We start from the raw sequence: 22,807 nt of genomic DNA on the forward strand, positions 1-22,807 counted from the left end.
GTGCAGGCTCTCATGCTACGGATCAGTGTTCTCTTGTGAATGAATCTGTTCAGTATGTGAACAATTATCAGCAACCGCAGCAGCCTGTGCCAGCTACTTATCATCCTAACAACAGAAATCATCCCAATTTTAGTTGGAGTAATAATGAGAATGCTGTTCAGCAACTATATCAGCAGCCTATCAGTAAGAAGTTTAATCTACCTGGATTCCAGCAACCACAGCATTATGCTCAAAGGAAATCATATCCTCAACAAGGAGGTGCTGCTCCACCTTCTAGTGCTGATTTCGAGGAGCTCAAGATGTTGTGCAAAAGTCAGGCTGTTTCTATCAAGACCTTGGAAAATCAAATCGGTCAATTAGCCAATATTATGCTCAACCGTCAATCTGGAACACTTCCTAGCGATACTGAAGTGTCAGGCAGGAAGGAAGCTAAGGAGAAAGTAAAGGCTGTCACCTTAAGGTCTGGAAAAGTTGCTGATGCTGAAAAAATGAAAGATGGAGAAGCTGAAGTTGTTGATGAAGAAGAGAAGCAAAAGGAGAAAGCGGCGGAACCAAGAAAGACTACTGTTGAACACACTCTACCTGAGGGTAATACAGGGGAGAAACAGCTCTATCCTTCACCACCTTTCCCTAAGAGATTGCAACAACAAAAATTGGATAAGCAGTTCGGTAAGTTTCTGGAGGTGTTCAAGAAACTTCACATCAACATACCTTTCGCTGAGGCTCTGGAGCAAATGCCTAGTTATGCAAAATTCATGAAGAGTATTCTTTCAAGGAAGGTGAAATTGGATGACCTTGATACCGTTGCTCTAACGGAAGAGTGCAGTGTTGTTCTGCAACAAAAATTATCTCCAAAGCTTAAAGATCCAGGTAGCTTAACCATTCCTTGCACCATCCACAAGTTTTCTTTCGACAAATGCCTGTGCGATTTAGGAGCAAGCTTCAATCTGATGCCATTGTCTATCTTCAAAAAGTTGAATTTGCCTGATCCAAAGCCCACCTACATGTCTCTATAATTGGCTGATCGTTCTATTACATACCCACGAGGCATCGTGGAGGACGTGTTAGTAAAGGTGGATAAGCTCTTCTTCCCTACAGACTTTGTCATTTTGGATTTCGAGGAAGATAAGAAGATTCCCATAATCTTGGGAAGACCTTTCTTGGCTACAGGCCGTACCTTGATAGATGTGCAGAAAGGTGAACTTACTATGAGGGTGCAGGATCAGGATGTGACATTCAATGTATTCAAGGCGATGAAATTCCCTACAGAAGACGAGGAGTGCTTAAAGGTGGATTTGATTGATTCTGCGGTAACTTCATAACTTAATCACATGCTAATGTCTGATGCCTTAGAGAAAACCTTAGTGGGGGAATTTGACAGTGACGATGAGGATGTCAATGAGCAACTACAATATCTAAATGCTTCTCCTTGGAGGCGAAAGCTAGACATGCCATTTGAATCTCTTGGTAACACTGATCTCAAGAATGTTGAAGGAAAGCTCAAATCATCTTGAGGAAGCACCTACTTTAGAGCTTAAACCATTGCCTGAACACTTGAGGTATGCTTTTTTAGGTGACACATCTACTTTGGCTGTTATTATTGCATCTGAAATTTTAGATAGTGAGGAGAATAAGCTCTTAAGGATCTTGAGAGAATTCAAATCGGCCATCGGATGGACTATAGCAGATATAAAAGGGATCAGCCCTTCGTACTGTATGCATAAAATTTTGCTAGAGGAAGGTAGTAAGCCAACTGTTGAGCAACAACGAAGAATTAATCCTATTATGAAAGAAGTGGTGAAGAAAGAAATTCTGAAGTGGCTAGATGCAGGAATCATATATCCTATTTTTTACAGTTCTTGGGTGAGCCCCGTGCAATGTGTACCTAAGAAAGGAGGTATAAATATGGTAGCAAATGAGAAGAACGAGCTCATCCCCACTCGAACAGTCATAGGATGGAGGGTGTGCATGGATTACAGAAAGTTGAACAAAGCCACGAGGAAGGATCACTTCCCTCTTCCATTTATTGATCAAATGCTTGACAGGTTGGCTGGTCATGAGTATTATTGTCTTCTGGATGGCTATTCAGGGTATAATCAGATTTGCATTGCACCAAAAGATCAAGAAAAGACTACCTTCACTTATCCATTTGGCACGTTTGCTTTTTGCAGAGTTTCATTTTACTTATGTGGTGCACTTGCCACTTTTCAAAGATGCATGATGGCTATATTCTCTTATATGATTGGAAACAATGTCGAAGTGTTCATGGACGACTTCTCCATCTTTGGACATTCGTTTAATGGATGTTTGAATAATCTTCGTTCGATGCTCAAAATTGTGTGGAAACTAATTTGGTGCTCAATTGGGAAAAATGTCACTTTATGGTGCGTGAAGGCATTATTCTTGGGCATAAAGTCTCTAACAAGGGTCTTGAGGTGGACAAAGCCAAGGTAGGAGTCATTGAAAATCTTCCACCACCTATTTCTGTGAAAGGAATCCGTAGTTTTCTTGGTCATGCGGGTTTCTATCGGCGTTTCATCAAGGACTTCTCGAAGATATCTAAGCCATTGTGCAACTTGCTCGAGAAAGATGTGCCTTTCAAATTTGATGGTGAGTGATTGGCAGCATTCGAGACTCTCAAGAAGAGTTTGATAACTGCACCAGTTATTACGGCACCTGATTGAACAGAACCTTTTGAGATGATGTGTGATGCGAGTGATTATGCAGTGGGAGCAGTTCTTGGGCAGCGCAAGGATAATCTTTTTCATGTGGTCTAATATGCTAGTAAGACTCTAAATGGAGCTCAAATGAACTACACCACTACTGAGAAGGAGCTCTTGGCTATAGTGTTTGGTTTCAAAAAAATTTGATCTTATCTGCTTGGGACAAAGGTGACAGTATTCACTGATCATGCTGCCATTCGCTATTTGGTCTCAAAAAAGGATTTGAAGCCTAGACTTATTCATTGGGTGCTCTTGCTACAGGAATTTGAGTTAGAGATCAAGGATCGAAAAGGTACTGAGAATCAAGTAGCTAACCATCTCTCTAGATTGGAGAATCCCGGTTCGACTTCACATGATAAGACATTGATCAACGAATCTTTTCCGGATGAGCAGTTGTTCGCAGTTCAGGAGGAAGAGCCATGGTTCGCAGATATTGTGAACTATCTTGTCAGCAATATAATGCCTCCTAATATGAATGCAGCTCAAAAGAAGAAGTTTCTGCATGAGGTGAAGTGGTACATGTGGGATGAACCATATTTATTTAGGCAGGGAGCTTACCAGATCATCAGGAGATGTATCCCATTCTGTGAGACGGAGGGGATATTACGAGACTGCCATTCCACAGTTTATGGTGGATATTACGGTGGTGAAAAGACGGTAGCTCATATTTTGCAAGCAGGTTTTTTCTGGCCTACGTTGTTTAAGGATGCACATCAGTTCGTTTTAAGGTGTGATCGTTGCCAAAGAGTGGGGAATCTTACTAGAAAGGATGAGATGCCTTTAAATGTAATGCTGGAAGTTGAGGTCTTCGATGTTTAGGGAATTGATTTCATGGGACCATTTATCTATTCCTGTAATAATCAGTACATCTTGCTGGCAGTCGATTATGTCTCGAAATGGGTAGAAGTCAAGGCTCTACCGATGAATGATGCAAAGGTAGTGTTGAATTTTCTCCATAAGCAGATATTCACAAGGTTTGGAATGCCACGAGTAATCATAAGTGATGAGGGGTCGCATTTCTGCAATCGTAAGTTCACTTCTATGATGCAGCACTACGATGTGAATCATCGTGTTGCTACTGCCTATCACCCGCAAACTAATGGTCAAGCTGAAGTGTCTAATAGAGAGATCAAGCGCATTCTAGAGAAAGTTGTTTTTCCGTCAAGGAAAGATTGGTCTTTAAAGATCGATGAAGCTATTTGGGCTTATAGAACAGCATACAAGACTCCACTTGGGATGTCCCCGTTTCAACTTGTCTATGGGAAGGGATGTCATTTACCTGCGGAGCTTGAGCATAAGGCTTATTGGGCGTTGAAGAAGTTGAACCTTGATAAAGATGCAGCTGGGAAGAAGCGAATGCTTCAGTAAAATAAACTTGATGAATTCTGACTTCAAGCGTACGAGAACAACAAAATGTACAAGGAAAAAGTAAAAAGGTGGCACGACAGGAAGCTATCTCCTAAGTCATTTGTGTCGGGGCAACAAGTTCTTTTATTCAACTTTTGTCTCTGACTTTTTCCTGGAAAGTTGAAATCAAGGTGGTCTGGACCCTTTATTGTCAAAACTGTGTTTCCACATGGAGCGGTGGAGATTTTTGAGAATGATCCGAGCCAAGCATTCAAGGTTAATGGTCAGAGATTGAAGCATTACTATGGGGACACGGCAAACCGGGAAGTGGTTAGTACCGTTTTATTGTCAACTTGATCAAACTCCTCTACGTCAAGCTAATGACGTAAAAGAAGTGCTTCTTGGGAGGCAACCCAAGACTTTAACCTTTAGGAACCTTTAGAAGTTAGTACCATATCCAAAAAAACCCAAAAAAATCAGAAAAATGGGCAAAAAAAAAGTTTTTTCCAGAAACCCCTGGGGCGCCTGCCTGGAAACCCTGGGTGGCCGCTCAGAGTCTGGGGCGCCCGCCTAGAAATCCTGGGCGATCGCTCAGGACCCTACTGTCAGAACATTTTTTTCCATATAAAAAAAACAAGAAAAAATCAGAAAAACCAAAAAACATAATGACCCACGATTCCTCTCCCACAAACCCACATTTTCTCTCCCACAAACCCCACTCTTACTCTAATTTTAACCCTAAATCTTACCCTATATATACACACAACTCCTCCATATACACTCGCATATACTTTCAACTTTAAAACTCTCTCCTACACTCAAAACACAACTCTTAAACACTTTTTCTCAGTTTCAATGGCACCCAAGAGATCCCGAACTATTGATAGCAGCAGCACCGTTCCAACTGCTGATTCTTCGAGGGGAACTGCTGCGAGACCCCATTTGATGGATAGGGGTGTTGAGGAGGAGTATACTAGGCTTCTGACTAAGCCGATTTTGATGGAGCGGGGATTTTTACCATCGGGGAGGGATGGTGAGTTGTTACCGATGATTGCGGAGAAAGGGTGGATTTCTTTTTGTGAGTCACCGGAGGCGGTTCCAATGAGTGTGGTTCACGAGTTTTATGCGAACGCCAAGGCTGGAAAGAATGGGTTTACTGTTGTTCGTGGGATTACTGTGGATTATCAGCCTGAGGCGATTCACCGTGTTATTGGGCAGCGACAACGGAAGCCCACGGAGGAGAATTGGAATGAGAAGACCCCCGAGGATTTTGATTTAGATTTGATTGTGGCTAACCTCTTTCAGTCGGGCACGGTGTGGAAGTTCAAGACGGGATCTAACGAGTATCATTCTTTTCCGGCAGTTGCGATGAATAGGTATGCCCGTGCATTGAATGCCTTTATTTGTGCTAATATTTTGCCTACTTCGCATACACATGAGCAAGGATGTTATGGGGGATCTTGAATGAGAAGTATTATGTGGACCTTGGTGAGTTCATCTACCAAGGGATGTTATAATTGTATGTTAGTTTCCATGATTTGGTCGATCTTTATTCGCCTAATTGCATTTGTTGAGATGTCATAAGTTGGTTGGTTTAGTCATTGTGAGGGGGATCGCTGCATTTCATGTAGATTGCATTCATGCATGTTTTTGTTTTTGTTTTTGAGTCTGTGATGCTTGAGGACACGCATCGATTTAAGTTTGGGGTGTGATAAGTGGCATTTTATACCACTTAGAATGTCTTATAATGGCTTGAATTGATGTCTTGAAATCAGGTATTTTGTGTATTTGATGCATTTTTCTAGTGTTTTTGTATTTCACGGTATAACTTGCGTATGTAGGAAGAATTCATCCAGAAATAAGCCTAGGGAAGTGTGTGGCATTGGTTGTGGAAAGTTGGGTCAGAACGCAGCAAAATCAGGAGCAGAATTCAGAATTTTCCAGATGGTGCTTGGGCGCCGGCTCAGGATGCTGGGGCGGCCGCCAGGGAGCTTGGGCGCCCGCTCAAGAATCTGGGGCGGCCGCTCAGGGACAAAAATTTTAATACCGAATTTTATAATCCTTATTCTAATGGACTTCTGAGATAGTTGGTTCTTGTGGGCTTCTATATAATTAGTTCTCAGAGATGTTTCACAGAAGGGTGGTATCAAGCAAGGAGCAAGGAGAGAAGGAAGAAGACCGTTTTAACATATCGCAACGAAGAAGAGGAAGCATATGTTTTCTTGTGATTCTATTATTCTTTGTATCAGTGGATGCTAGTTTTATTTACTTTGAACCTTATTACTCTTGTGACGTACTCTGGTTTTAATAAGTATTTTTATTAGTTTATATTGTGTATATTATCATGTTTTCATATGAACCCATGGGGACGATGAGTTCTATCATGGGCTAATCGTGATAATGGGGTCATAACGGATTTACTATGGATTTCTTTAGTTAGTTGTTTAATACCTTAGTGTGTGATGATTGTATGATATCTAGCATAGGTTGTGCTTATTCGTCTTATGTGCGTCACGAACATATAAGATAGTCTGTTAATCTCCTGTGAAGCGACGGTGGATCTTGAGGTTTAGAACTTGCCATGCTAGCATAGGTTCATGTATGTGTATGCATGATTAGTGGGTAACTCTAACCGTTTTACTTTACCTATATAATCATAAAGAACAACTTGTGCTTAAATCATTATGTTGTCAAATTCTGTAGACGTATAGGGTCTCAACATAGTTGATGCCTATTCAACTTCTATCTTGATTGTGGATGTTTGGTAGAATGGTATTAGTAGAACGAAAGTTGGCTTTTATCAGTTTCGTGTTGTTCGATTAATATCATCACCGTTATAGGCTAAGGGTAATAACGATAACTATTGAAGGAAGTAGTAATGAAGTTATGATCTCATGTCTGTTTAATATTGTTAATTCAAGTATTAATTAAGTGTTTAATTCTCGTAGTTAATTGTAGTTAATAATTAGTTAATCAAATTTAAGTGTTATTGTCTTGACATTGAGAAGTAATCATAAATTGGTGAGTAAGTGTTAATTGAACATAATTAGTCTGAGTCTCTATGGGAATGAACTAGAATTTATTCTATATTACTTGCGAACGCGTGCCCTAACAGGTACCCCGGCTCTACGACCCATATCAAGGATCCGGTTATGTCCCGGTCCTTAGGATCAAGTATAAACTTTATCCCGAACATCACTATCCACTCCATGGAGTAGCAACTAGAACAATCAGTATATTTTGATATATTCTAATCACTAGAATATACCAATGTGTATGTGTAACAATTGGAATATGAATAGGAGATTCAAAGGAAAAGGAGAATTCAAGAATCAAAATAAAATATGAATAAAAGAATATCAACTATGTAACAGTGTTTATGAATAAGAATTAAAAGAGTGCAAATGTAATAAGAATCTGAAGAAACGTCATTATTCTAAAATTGAATAGGGAAAAACTTGCCTTCTACCCGATTTACTCCAAATATTTCACCTGCGTCTATCACCGGCTCAATCTGCCTTGCTGGCCTGGTTTCTATCAAAGAAATAAACTGATTTAGTCATCTCGTATCTCAATCGCGTCTCAAACCGACTTCACGTAGCTCCTATTGTCTACCCACACGCGTATCATCGACTCGTATATTATTTATTAACAAGAAAGAATCGATTAACCACATAATAAACATAAGCACATAAGCCACATAATCATTTTTAGGTTTAAAATAATTTTTAGAATCAAAATCGACTCGCTGTTCGCTTAATTGATCATTATCTGGCTCATTTCCTATTTTTCGGGGTTTATCGGAGTCGTCTCTACACGCGATCCGGCTCATAATCAAATAAATATCAAAAGTCAACTAATTTCTAAGAGAAATTAGGATTTAATATTATTTTTAATAAAAATAAATCATTTTTCTGAGTTAAAGGGCTTTCGTTTCGCTCGAATTGGACAAACGGTTCAATTAATACCAATTAAACACAGATAAATCAATTTATTATTCAATATAAATAATTATCACTAATTATTAAACCCTAAAAATATTTTTAAATAATTATTTGGGAAGAATCAGAATTAAAAATGATTTTTCTATAATTTTTGGAATTAAAATAAATTTATTATGATTTATTGAAAATTATTTGATTAATTATCAAAATAATTAATCATTTTTAAATAATATAAATAATAAATAATTAAGAAAATAATTAAATCTGATTTTTAGAAACAGAATTATTCATAATATAAATCAATTAATTAAATAATCAATTAATCAATTTATAAAATAAATACAACTAATTTTTATAATTAAAATAAAAGAAAATTCCAAAAACATTTGTCTGAAAATCAATTCTGACAAAAACAGATCAAACCCGGGTTACAAACCGGGTTGCAACCGGGTCACCAAGAACATCCCGAGTTGGGGATGAACTGGCCGGAACTTGCCCAGAATCTGGCGACCGGCCAGGATTCCGGCTAGTCCAATTCGTGCCCAAAACAACACCGTTTGGTGTGCTTCGAACTGGGTTTTCATTGCAAATCAGCACAGCAATTCAACCACGGCAACAACATCACAAAATCGTCCCTGGAGTGTCATCTCCGGTGAAAACAATCCAACTCCGACGAACTGTTCCAGATTCCGATGCAGTCATTTTCAGGCCAAATCACGAATCGTTTGTACTTGTTTTTACTGGGAATCGATTCCAAATTCAGTTCTAAACATTATTCAACCATCAACATCATCTAATAACCCTCAGGCTAAGTTCTCCGATCAAACCGACTTAAAGTCCGGCCAAAATCTGATTTCACTAATTTGTACATCAAAATTCACGTTCTATATATGAAAAATAAAGCTTATAACACACACAATCAAACCCCTATGCTCTATCACATCTCAGTTATCTCTAAAATAAAAAACAATCAAACAAAAAAAAATACATAAACCCTAGATATAGTACTTTCAATTCAAGCAATCGTTTGTAAAATTAATTAGTAGAAATCGATCAGAAATCATCAGGCAACGCTATACATAACATCAATTTCAACAAATAACCCCAGAATCAAAAAGTACCAAATCGGGTATAAACCCTAGAAATTGAAAATAAAAAACAACGAATTATAACTTGAAATTGATATCAAAAACAGAAAGAACAGATCGAAACCTGTGATTTGAGTACTCGAACTGCTTGATTTGGTATAGAAATCAGATCAAAACCCTCGATTGAATTCTCGACCCGACCCTATTCTTCCCGACCCGATTTGCAGATAATTTTTCTGATTTTCTGATTTTTAATTACTTAATTAATAATAATTGAATAAAAATTAGGCTATTTATAGTAGTAAAATTAATACTCCTAGTTAACATTAAGGCCCTAATTCTACATCTTTTAAAATTAATTGGCCCCTAATTTTATAATTTTTAAGTATTAAAATTTAATTTTTAAATATTTTACATATATAATATATATGCCAAAATTTCCCAAAAATTGTGAATAATGCAAAAATACAAAGAAATGGTATAAATGAAAGTCCTATAATTTTATAAAAATAAAAATATGATTTTTGTAGGGTTTTTAACACCCAATGGGGCCCGGAAAAGTCATTTTTCATGAAACAAGAAAATTTATAAAATACCTAGATGTTCGGAATAACACGATGGTACAAGCCGTTTGATGAAAAATAAAGCTCATTATTTTTTTTTAAATATCAGCTTTAAAATCATAGTTCGGGTCGTATAACTTTTGATACGAAAGCTATAAATACAAAATAAGATATCTAAAAAATACCCTGAAAATACACGGACGATACAAAATGCACGTAACATGTAGCAGTTAAGGTTTTAGAATTAATTACACATAAATGACACATTAACACACATAATTTATTATAAATATGATATAATACAAGCGTAAATTTTCCAAACGTTACAATAGCAACCGCTGACTACTATCATTCCATATGAACTCACCGAGGTCGCACACTCGGTCTAGTAACATCACTTGACATAGAAGATGCGATATTTAGGAATAACATTGGTGTCTCTTCAGCTGACACATCAAGGGTCCGATTAGAAACTGAACTCTCACGATCAAACTCGTTTTCTCAAGAAGAAGAACTAGAAACCTCTATCGGACATCGCTAGTAAAACAAATATACAAGGGAGACACACTAAAAGTTAGGGCAGTTCCAGCCAATCTCAATAAACACTAGGGTTACTCATTCAAAACCCTCGACTGAACTCTTAGACTCGCTCCGACATATGAGGTTCCGATTCACACCTTTATATAAACTTTTCTACACTCTTTTGACTCTATTCCTAACCTCAATCAGGGACTTAAACCTGTAGCACTGATACCAACTGTGACGACCTCAATCCCGGGGTATGTAGTTGACGTCATCAACAACAATAACAACAAACACAATATAATTTAACTTAATATTAATACATAAATACGACCCCTTTACCAAGATCTTTTACAGGTTTAAGTATGCCTTAGGTTACATAACTACTACAACCAAACCAATTTAATAAGCCTGGCACAACTAACTTAATACAACAACTCAACAGACCATATATTGTCTGGCACAACTGCCTCAGGGAAGCCTGGTACAGAAAGAATTGGAACTCTGCCCTGATGACGACGGAAGGGTCTCCTAGACATCTGCAATATATTTACAAAATATTCTGCAAGGGTGAGCAATCAATTGCTCAGCAGGACCACTATACGAATAACAAGTAAAATAATTTATGATAAAACAGTTATAGGAAAAGAAATTATAACTAGTTCACAAGTAAAACATATATAAATTGGATATCAATAACTACCATGCTCCATCATTCGTGTGCTGTATATAAATACCAGAGTCAAATTTTAGCATGCTATTTTCATTTATAACTCAACTGTATAAATCACTTGTTCCGTTACGGGAACCGCAAAACCAAATCAGATACGTGTTGGATATGTGAAGACAGCTGATCAGGCTATCAACACCAGACGGCTCTATTTGCCCTCCCATAAACCTGTTCCGGAACTCAGAGACTAGCTAGGTCTCTGACCTGCTGGACTAATCGGTTATATAGTGCACGCAACCAAGTTAGCCTCTTGCGCAACCTCAATAAGCCACTATGGCCCCTATGTATCCAATATCTGATCATTTTATCCAGTTTTCAAATTATTTGTACCTATCTCAGTTTGAAATCGTTCATTTAATAGCACACGTAAAAATTGGTTTACAAATCATTTTCATTCGAGATAGATACCTTTCGAAGTTACTTTTCCCCAAAACAGTTTTAAAACAATGAGTTATAACTACAGGGGATACGTAACTTAAAACATTTATGTTTCTGTACGAGAATAAAACCACAGTTTATTCATATACAGTGAACTATAAAAGAATGTTCAGGGGTACTTGCCTTGCAGAGCTTTACACTATTACTAATTGACCTTGGACCGACTTGGACGCTCGGGCTTTATCGCCTTACTATTAGACTACCCTGGATCCGACTTCAACACTTAGGTCCTTCGATTGGAACCTTGTTGAGCTTGCCGACTGATTACTAGGCTATCCTTAGTCTGAAGTCATCTCTCGGGTCTTTCAACTAGAACCTATAGAGTCGAACTACCCTATGTTAGACAACCAGTTATGCTTGACATATCCTCGCTATTAGTTATACCTAAACGGTATCAAAACTTGACTCGTAATTATATGTATTATTATAATACACATAACAGTTAGGGTCCACATATTCAAAACTTGGTTCGATAATCATTTCTAGAAAATACATATACTCGTTGCTTCGGATAAATAGGGTTTTTGGACAATTTATAAAATATTTTATCACAAGATGCAAGTACGCTTCGTAAAATATTTATCATTATATAGATATAGACGTTCGATTAGTAACCCCGATAACCACAATATATGTCCCCATATTTTCGAATTTAATTTCAAAAAAAATCGAACAACATCTCCTCTGTTTATCGACCTACCCGTCGAAACATAATCGATGTTTCACAATCCAACAATCACAATCAAATCGATCAAAACCCGACTACGCAAATTCGCAATTCCAATTTTACTCTTAACAACTATACCCGACTATTTATTTTTCGAGAATAATTATATGAATTAAATATTAGATAGTATTTTATAATTATAAGACTCAGAATAATCATCACAGTCCACCGTCAGCTCGTCGAAATTCATCGCTAACGGCGGTAAAACCCGGAGGTACCCGAATTCGGGTTTCCAATCACGAGTTTCACCGATAAATAAAATTTCCAGCACCAAAATATATTTATTTCATTACAATAATAAATTAATTTCCTACAGCAAATTACCAAAATTCCCAAATTAAATCATGCATGATTAACCGGAAAGTAACCAGCCGGAACAAAGTTAACATGCAACAATACAAGACACAACAGTGGTGCAAGGCAGCAACCAGACAGAGAAAGCAAGGCGGCCGGAAAAGAGAAAAAGAATAAAAAAACTTACCAACAGCGAGGAAGAAAGGAACGGGCGGAGCAACGAGGAGGTAGATGATGAGTGGAAAGGAAAAAGAAGAGAAACAATTACGAGCAAAGAGAAAAATGAGAGGTCGAGAGTGATAGATTGGGAGGAATCGCAAGAGAGAGGGGGATGAACCGGGGGTGTGCATCTTTGTTTGTTGTTTTTTATAAAATAAATCTCAGCTTCTGCCAGGTATCTGGGAATAAGGAGAGTGCAACACGTGTCCATTTTTATGACTGGAAGCCTAATTTTTAATAATTTTCAAAAATTTTAAAACATTTATAAACTGAAACTTATACCCGTGTTTTGCAATTTAACGGGTAAACGCACGAATAAATATAATTCGGAATATTATCTAAATATTTTTAAAGTTCTCGGAATAATTCAAAACTATTAAAATAAAATATACATAATTTTTAAACTATTTTTGAAACGCAGCTCAAACCTGCATTTAACGTTTTAACGAATAAATGTGCAGGTCAATTTAAGCCCAAAATAATTTTAAAATTCTAGAAATATTTCAAACTTAATAAAATATGAGTTTCACAATTTTTGAAGCATTTTGGAATTCAATATTGAATTTACTCATAAATACAATCAAAAAATCATTCGGGATTAATTAATCAATGAAATATAGATTTCTAAATTTTATAAATTCTTAAAAATAATTAAATAAATTATGAAGCAATAAAAATAATTTTTGAGGAAATTCCAATATTTATTAAAATAAATCATCAATAAAAATCACTTTTAAAAGTAAAAATAACCAATACGACTTAATAATTAATCGCGCAATTAATTCTCATACACCAATAACTACACATAATTAATAATAATGCAACACACGGCTGACAGAACCAATACACATAGTAAATTTATTTAATAGTCAATAATTACACTTTAAATAATAAAAAATACGAGTCATTATAACTTCTGCTTTACTTAACATGCTCTACATGCTTTTGTCTAATAAGTATTTTGATTTTAGCAATTATGTCATGCTAGAAATAGGGTATAAATTAGGAGATATTCAGAAAAGGCCTAGGAATGTGTACCATGCTTGCTAGAAATAGGGTATAAATTAGGAGATATTCAGAAAAGGCCTAGGAACTTTTGGGTTCAAGAAAATAGAGTTCTTGCAGATTTGATGAGGAATAATCTGAACAGTGAAGTGCCCCTCAACTATCTTCCCATCTTTGATACACCTCAGGTAAGTGAGGTAAATGTTTATATCCCTATCTCTTCCCAACCTTTAATTTATTTGCCTTCCATAGTGGCCATGGAATCTCTGACAATGACCAAACAGATTCCTACCAAAGCCACTAAACCAAGAATTTTAAAATCCAAGTCAAAGAAAACCACCTTTGGTGTCTCTCAAAAGGCACCAGTTGTAAAATCTACCACAACACTTGAGGGGAGTGAATAGGGTGGTGAGCAAGGTGAAGGAAACAGTGAAAATCAAAGAAGCCCCAAGAATAAGGAGGGTGAAGAAAGTGTGACCCAAGCTACCCACACTGTAGTCTCCCAACATACAGTAATTGTTGAAAAGGAAATTAGCACATCCCTAGTTGCATCCTCCCAAAAGGATGTGACTATTGAAAAGTGCTCCCAGTCAGGAACACATAACAAAAGGGGAAGGGACACTAAAGACCTAGACCAAACTTACATTAGAAAAAAGAAATCTAAGCAATGAGTAGTCACAGGGTGCGCACACTTTGCAATATAAAGTCAAAGACTTGGTATCTGCACATTCTCAAAGTCAGTTTGATATAGCTCCAGTAAATGTTGAGTCACAGCCCCATTCTTTAACAATCGATACACCCCAAACACAAAGCTCTCCAACCATCTCTCTGGATATAGATATGATTTCTACATCAGTTTCTGATTCTCCATCTCTCACACTCATGGAGGAGCCAAATACTCAAACAAGTGATCATCATCTAATTGATGATTTGGTGGATCACTTTCCATTTCTTTCTTAAACTGTTGAAGAGTCTGTGCACCAAACTTTAAAATCAATCTCCACAGACTCAACAATAGTTTCAACTTATATTCCTTTTATTTCTTCTTCATTAACGGATATCCATCATCCATTGATAAGTGATTATCCTTCAACAGATATGCTTCACAGTAGTTATCCATTGACAGTCACTACACAAGCACTTGATATTTTCAAATCTATTACAAGTGTAGATGACTTAGTAGTTGTTCAATCACTCATAGGATTGAGAGAAGGGAGTCACATGAGTGAGAGGTTGGGTTGCTCCCTGGAAAAAGGTGAGATTGAGAGTTTATCTATGCAAATTGTTTCTTTATGTGGCGCCCTCCAAACCCGGGTCAGAAGTTTGGGGTCCACACACACACTGTTTACAACCTGCTTATAACAATAATAAAGATAATAATAATAATATGTAGTGACCCTACTTACTAACTACCACGGATCGCAACAGGTTAAAGTATGCGCACAAGCCAAACACACTAATATATTACATACCGATTAAATCCCAACCATTCAAACTCAAATTGAGTATTAAACATATTACAAACTTTTATAAATTTACATTATTCCAAAAGAAGCCTACTAGCTCAGCTTCAACAGCCTTAATCCCTAGCTCTCGCACCGGACTGGGGATCCTTGCTACCAACTGGTCCCTTTTTAACTGAAAAGAGTATAAACAACATCGCACAAAAGAGCTAACTAGCTCAGCAAATCACAATGACAAAACTGAGAATAATGATCATCAAGTGAATATGGTTATGATATCAAGTGAACAATGGATTATGATTTAGAATTGGATACTATATTTTTATTTTAAAACCAAGGTTAGGCTGCTGATCAGTCATGCACTAACCCCGAGCAAAGCACACAGCATTGCTCTAACTACTGGATCCAAGGCACACATTGGCCTAACTTGACCATTATATGGTCTGACCACGAATCTGGTCCATAATTTTATAAAAACAATCCAATTCCAACATAATAACAAAATTAAACAATAATAAACAATAATCAGAATCATTAACAATAGTGAGTGTTTAACAATGAAAGGGTTTCAACCCTTGTGTGGATCAACAAGGTACTTTCAAGGCTTGGATGTTGGGTAATGAAAGAATTGGATAACAAAGGAATCAATGTTTCAGGGTTTCAAGAATTTGGTCTTTCAAAGCATAAGATATCATGGGTTGAGTATATAATAATTCAGTTCAGTGTCTGGTATTTAGTTTGTATGTATTTGTGGAGTGGTATCGTAGATTTGTGGTTCGTGTTTGGGTATACAATAATCAATGGCTTAGAAAGAATATGGTTCATGGCTCAAGAACAATAACTGAAATCAGGGTTTAGGTTTTTGTGCTTCAAAGCACTTGCAATGTCACCAAGACTATCAAGTATTACAATATCTCGAGAAAGTTCAGAACACTTTCCTGGTATTAGCTTACTATCCTGCACTCGCTTCCAATCACAATCATTTTACTCCTCAACTACTTGTTTCCCTTTCCTACGTCTTGCCTCTTCTGCTCACATATTATAAGCATCTATCAATCATCAACTTATAGGATTCTATTCAACACATACTTCTATCTACCCTTCGTTTTACCCAAATCCGATTAACGGATTGAAAGTTATGCAATAATCAAGTAAACACCGAATGTATAGACCGATAGTCAATCAACAAGTCACATATAACACATAATACATCACATAATTAATGAAAAATCATTTATAAAGAAGTCTCGGGTTATAAATAGGCTTTCGGGTATTTAAAATGATTTTTAAAACATTTTTCAGAATTAAAACGGGTCGTTGGATCAATTTCGGGTTAATAAACAGGGTTCGGCTGGCCAATTCTAGCTCCGAAACAATTTTATAATAATTATCGAGCCTTGGAAATAATTTAGAATAATATTTTAAAGCTCGAAACTATTTTTCGGATTTTTTAAATCATTTTTAAATAATTAAATCTAATTAAATAATTAATTAAAATCAATTAATTATTAATTAAATCAATTAATCAATTAATTTTCGAATTAATTGACCAATTAATCAATTAAAAATTAACTGAAATTAATTAACTAATTAATTCAGATTTATTTTTGAATTAAAAATATTTTTCGGAATTAAAATACTAATTTTTTAGAATTTTTAGAAATTAAAAATGAATTTTTATAATAAAAATAAATAGTAAATATGATTTTTAAACATTTTATAAACAGGAATCCTATTTTTGAAAACTTTGCAAACTACAGGGACTAAACTTCACCATCTTCAAAACTACAGGGACTAAACTGCAATTTTGCAGTTCCAGTCGCCGGAAAATCGGGGGTGACCGGAGAAGACGATCCCGGCGTCCTCACCCCACCAACACCTCCAGATCAACACTACGCAACACCAGGAACTTGTTCATGCAATCAAAATATTCTAATCATCCTTGTTCTGGCCGGAAATTGGCCAAGAACATCGCCGGTTTCCGGCGAACATCGTAAATCTTTAAAACACAACTCCCTTCGATTCAAGCATCCTCTGTTAACGAGCTATATATCAATCGATTGCAAATTTCATAAGGAACACAACCCACTATAAATCAACAGCTAATAACCCCTGAATCAAAAACCCCCAAATTTCAATTGAAAACATTCATACGGGTTATAAACCCTAATTTTAAAATTCGAAAATCATACTCAAATTTGAACATGTTATTGAACTCCAAATCAGACGTATAATATACCAAAATCATCAGGAGAACAAGCTCTACAACATGCAATCATCAAATCATACAAACAATCATCCGAACAAAAATTCATATTTTTCATAAGAATAATTCGAAAATAAATAAATTTTTAGAAATTAAACCTTTCATTCTGCAGGTGTATGGATTACAGATTTTGATAGAGCTTCTCAAGACCTTCAAATCCAGTACTCGAGCTTTTCAAACAAAGATCAATAACACCTTCAAAAGTTGGTTTGATTCTTGAAACAGTTTATGAATATAGGATTTTTCTCTGTAAAATTATATATTTATCTGTCTGCAAATGATTTTGATACAAAATAAAATACGGTAAAAGGCTATTTATATTTACGGAAAATTAGTATCCCGTTGGATCATCCCGGATATAAAACGGTACGTTTATTTGTAAAAACTGATCCAAACGGTATCGATTTTCGGGATAATTATCCAAATCAGTACAATTTGTACTGCGGTCTTGGTCTCAGCGCCTGGTTACACGTATTATGAAGTGATAATTGTGATAGTTTAATAAAAAGCTCCCGTTTATCCAAAATACGGGTTTTTATTGATTTACCGAAACAAATACTGTATCGAAAATATTGCGCCGGGACCCGCGCAGGACAAACCGTACGCCGGATCGAAAAAGTCGAAACATGGAAAATGCTCGGAATATTACAATTAGGTTAGGAAGGAGTTCTCGGAAGAGTTTCGGGTTCCAAAAACGTAACAACGATTGACGTCTGTTGGTTCCCGTTTTTATAAAATAGATTTTTAATACTCGGAAAAATATTTTATAAATTTCATATGATTCATATAAATTCATAAATCAACATAAAAATAATTAGGAAGATATGACAATTATCTATCTTTTATTTTGGACATATAAAAATTAAAATACTCAATTAATACTATTTTTTAATATTCAAATACAAATAACACTTAACAGTTAATTCACAGAATAGATATTGAACACACATAATAAATATATAATTAGCAAAAATAATTACACGGTATATCCCAGATATTACATCCTGCCCCCCTTAAAAGGATTTTATCCTCAGAATCTCCTAAGAAAACAAATGAGGGTACTTTTCTCTCATATCACTTTCTAATTCCCAGGTTGACTCTTCAACCTTTGGGTTTCTCCATAATACTCTTACTAACTTTACCACTTTATTTCTCAATACTTTCTCTCTCTCATCTAGAATCTCTATCGGACTCTCTACATATGACAAATCTGCCTGAAGCTCTATTGGCTCATATTCTATTACATGCCTGGAGTCTGGATTGTATTTCTTAATCATTGATACATGAAAGACATTGTGAATGTGCTCCATGTGCGGTGGTAACGCCAACTCATAAGCTACTTTGCCAACGCACTTTAAAATCTCAAAAGGTCCAACATATCTTGGGCTTAGCTTCCCTTTCTTCCCAAACCTCGTTAGTCCTTTCCATGGTGATACTTTCAATAATACCAAGCTCCCTTCTTCAAATTCCATGTTCTTCCTTGACTGGTCTGCATACTTCCTCTGACGATCTTGTGCGGCTATTAATCTCTTCTGGATAATTTCAACAACTTCCTTTGTCTGCTGCACCAATTCAGGTCCGAGTATTTTGTGTTCTCCTACTTCGTCCCAATATACTGGAGATCTACATTTGCGTCCATAAAGGGCTTCATAGGGTGGCATCCCAATGCTGGCGTGATAGCTGTTGTTATAAACAAACTCTACCAGGGGTAAATGCTCGTCCAAACTTCCTTTAAAACCAATAGCACAAACACGTAACATGTCCTCGATTGTCTAGATCGTTCTTTCACTTTGGTCGTCCGTCTGCGGGTGATAGGCCGTACTCCTATTCAATTTTGTTCCTAAACATTCTTGAAAACTCTTCCAAAATCTTGAATTAAATCTTGGATCTTGATCAGATACAATAGACACCGGAACTCCATGACGAACTACAATTTCCTTTAGGTACATATGGACTAACTTGTCGAGCAAAAATCTTTCATTTATAGGCAAAAAATGACCTAAATTGGTAAGTCTATCCACTATAACCCAAATGGCATTATGATTAGCCCTTGTCCTTGGTAATCCAACTATAAAATCCATGGCAATGTGTTCCCACTTCCATTCTGGAATCTCCAATGGCTGTAGCAATCCGCTTGGTCTCTGATGCTCTGCTTTAACCCTCTGACAGGTATAACATTTGCTAACCCATTCCACAATTTCCCTCTTCATGTATGGCCACCAATAATTCTTCTTTAAATCTCTATACATCTTGGTACTTCCTGGATGGATGGAATACCTTGAATTTTGTGCCTCCTGTAGAATTTCATTCTTTAACTTTGTCACCGGTGGAATCCAAATTCTAGATGAATACCTCAGAATACCTTGGTCATCTTTCTGCGTGCATAACTCTTCCCCTACCAAACGATTTATATCTTGATCCATTACATCTTCCTGACATTTCTTTATTTTCTCTAATAATTCTGGTTGGAAAATCATACTGTACCCTTTTACTTCCTCAGGCTTGCAAACTCTAATCTCCAATTCCAATTTCTGAAATTCCTTATATATCTCTTCAGGTACGGATAACACATTTAACCTTTCCTTCCGACTTAATGCGTCTGCTATAACATTCGCTTTACCGGGATGATAATTAATTGAGCAATCATAATCCTTGATCAACTCTAACCATCTCCTTTGCCTCATATTAAGTTCCTTCTGGGTAAATATATACTTCAAACTTTTGTGATCCGTATAAATTTCACATTTCTCTCCATACAGATAATGTCTCCAAATCTTCAAAGCAAACACTATGGCTGCTAGTTCCATATCATGAGTAGGATACTTTTGTTCGTGTGGTTTCAATTGCCTTGACGCATACGCAATCACCTTGTCGTGCTGCATAAGAACACATCCTAATCCTTTGTAAGAAACATCACTATAAATTACGAAATTCCCTTGATCATCTGGAAGTGACAAAACAGGTGCCGTGATTAATCGTCGCTTTAATTCCTGAAAACTTTCCTCACATTTGTCGTTCCATATAAACTTCTCATTCTTTCGTGTAAGCTTTGTTAATGATGTGGCAATCCTCGAGAAATTTTGAATGAATCGACGATAATATCCCGCCAATCCTAAGAAACTTCTTACCTCGGTGGGTATCCTTGGTCTCTCCCAATTTGTAATTGCCTCGATCTTTGCCGGGTCTACTTTGATCCCTTCATTACTAACTATGTGTCCTAAGAACTGAACCTCCTGTAACCAAAACTCACACTTCGAGAATTTAGCATACAACTTCTTTTTCCTTAAAATCTCCAAAGCTGTCCTTAAATGTTCCGCATGATCCTCTTCTGTCTTTGAATAGATCAAAATATCGTCTATAAATACAATAATGAACTTGTCCAAGTATTCCTTGAAAATTCTGTTCATCAAGTCCATAAATGCTGCCGGGGCGTTGGTCAATCCAAAAGACATCACTAGAAATTCATAATGTCCATACCTTGTTCGAAAAGTTGTCTTTGGTATATCTTCTGGCTTGATCTTCAGTTGATGATATCTCGATCTTAAATCGATCTTGGAGAAATACTTGGCTCCCTTCAATTGGTCAAACAAATCATCAATTCTGGGTAACGGATACTTATTCTTGATTATAAGCTTGTTGAGCTCCCTATAGTCGATACATAGTCTCATGCTTCCATCTTTCTTCTTGACAAATAATACCGGTGCACCCCACGGGGATACACTGGGTCTGATTACTCCTTTCTCTAACAGCTCTTGTAATTGCTTCGCTAATTCTTTCATTTCGACGGGCGCCATTCTATACGGGGCCTTGGATACTGGTTTTGTTTCAGGTGCTAAGTCGATCGCAAATTCAATTTCTCTATCTGGAGGAAGTCCTGGTAATTCGTCGGGAAACACGTCTTGAAATTCATTTACTACTGGAATATCTTCAAGTTTTGCTGGCTCCTGACTCTTGTCAATCACGTAGGCTATAAAGTGCTTCCATCTTTTCCGTAATAACTTCTCAGCTTGAATTATTGTTAAGAACTTTTTTACTTTTTCTGGGCCCTTGAACGTTACTATCTTTTCATCAGACGTCTTTACTATTACCTTCTTATTTCGACAATCTATCTGGGCATCATGCTTAAATAACCAATCTATCCCTAATATAATGTCAAATTCTCCTAACTTAAATGGTATCAAATCTACACAAAACTTACTACCAGAAATCTCAACCTCACAATTCCCACAAACTTGATTCACAGTTACACGTTCTTGGTTTGCTAATTCCACAGTCATTATTTCATTTAAATACTCTACTGGACAATTTAACTTGCTAACAAAATCTTGTGAAACAAATGATTGAGTTGCTCCCGAATCTATTAACACTTTGGCACATAAAGAATTCACATTGAGCGTACCTGCCACGACATCTGTATCCTGGATAGCATCCTTCACTGACATGTCGAAAACTCTAGCCCTTGGAGTCTCATTCACTGTTGGGGTAGATCCCATAATCCTCAATGCATTACTGACTGGGGCTGGTGTCTTGCAATCCCTGGCCATATGTCCTGGCTTTCCACATTTGAAGCACATAAATCCAATGGCTGGAACCTTCACTGCTGGATTCCGGATAGGTTGATCCTTATTTGCTGGCTCTCTTGCTGGCTGATTTGGGCACTCCCTCGAATAGTGCCCTTTATGATTACATTTGAAACATACCATGTTCAACTTGTTACAAACTCCCCCATGCTTCTTTCCAGAAACTTGACAATCTGGAAAAGTTAATCTCAACTGATTTGGCTGATTCACATTAGCTGGACGGTTGCCCTGGCCTCCTTCTCCTGCATTTTGTGTCCTGAAATTAAAATTTCTCCCTGGCTGAAACTTGCCCTTCTTAAAATTTGGAAACTTCCCTGGTTGTAACTGACCCTCACTTCCCTCAACCTTCCTTTTCTTGCTCTCTTTCTCCTTCTGTGACATCTCACTTTCTGTCTCCGCAATCATAGCCTTTTGTACAACTCGTGGATAGGTTTCCAATTCAAAGATAGCTACCTTTCCTCTGATCCATGGCTTCAAGCCTTGCTGGAATCTCTTAGCTTTCTTCCTATCAGTATCAACATACGACGGCACATACCTTGATAATTCCTCAAATTTACTCTCATAATCTGACACCGACATAGTTCCTTGCTTTAACTCTAAAATTTTCAGCTCCATCTGGTCTTGAACAAACTGAGGAAAATATTTTTCTAAAAACAATTCCTTAAACCTTTCCCAAGTAATAACATCTGTACCTTCCAATGTCTTCACCATCTCCCACCAATAGGTGGCCTCATTCTTCAAATAGTAACTTGCAAACTCAACCTTCTGCTCCTCTTTCACTTTTACCAAGGAAAATGCCTTCTCTATTTCCTTTAACCACACATTTGCTTCAATTAGCTCTAAGGAACCCTTGAATTCTGGTGGGTTTACTGCCTGAAAAGTTTTGAAAGTTACCTGG

The sequence above is a fragment of the Apium graveolens genome, chromosome 9 (assembly GCF_009905375.1).
Source record: "Apium graveolens cultivar Ventura chromosome 9, ASM990537v1, whole genome shotgun sequence".
NCBI classification, from domain to species: Eukaryota; Viridiplantae; Streptophyta; class Magnoliopsida; order Apiales; family Apiaceae; genus Apium; species Apium graveolens.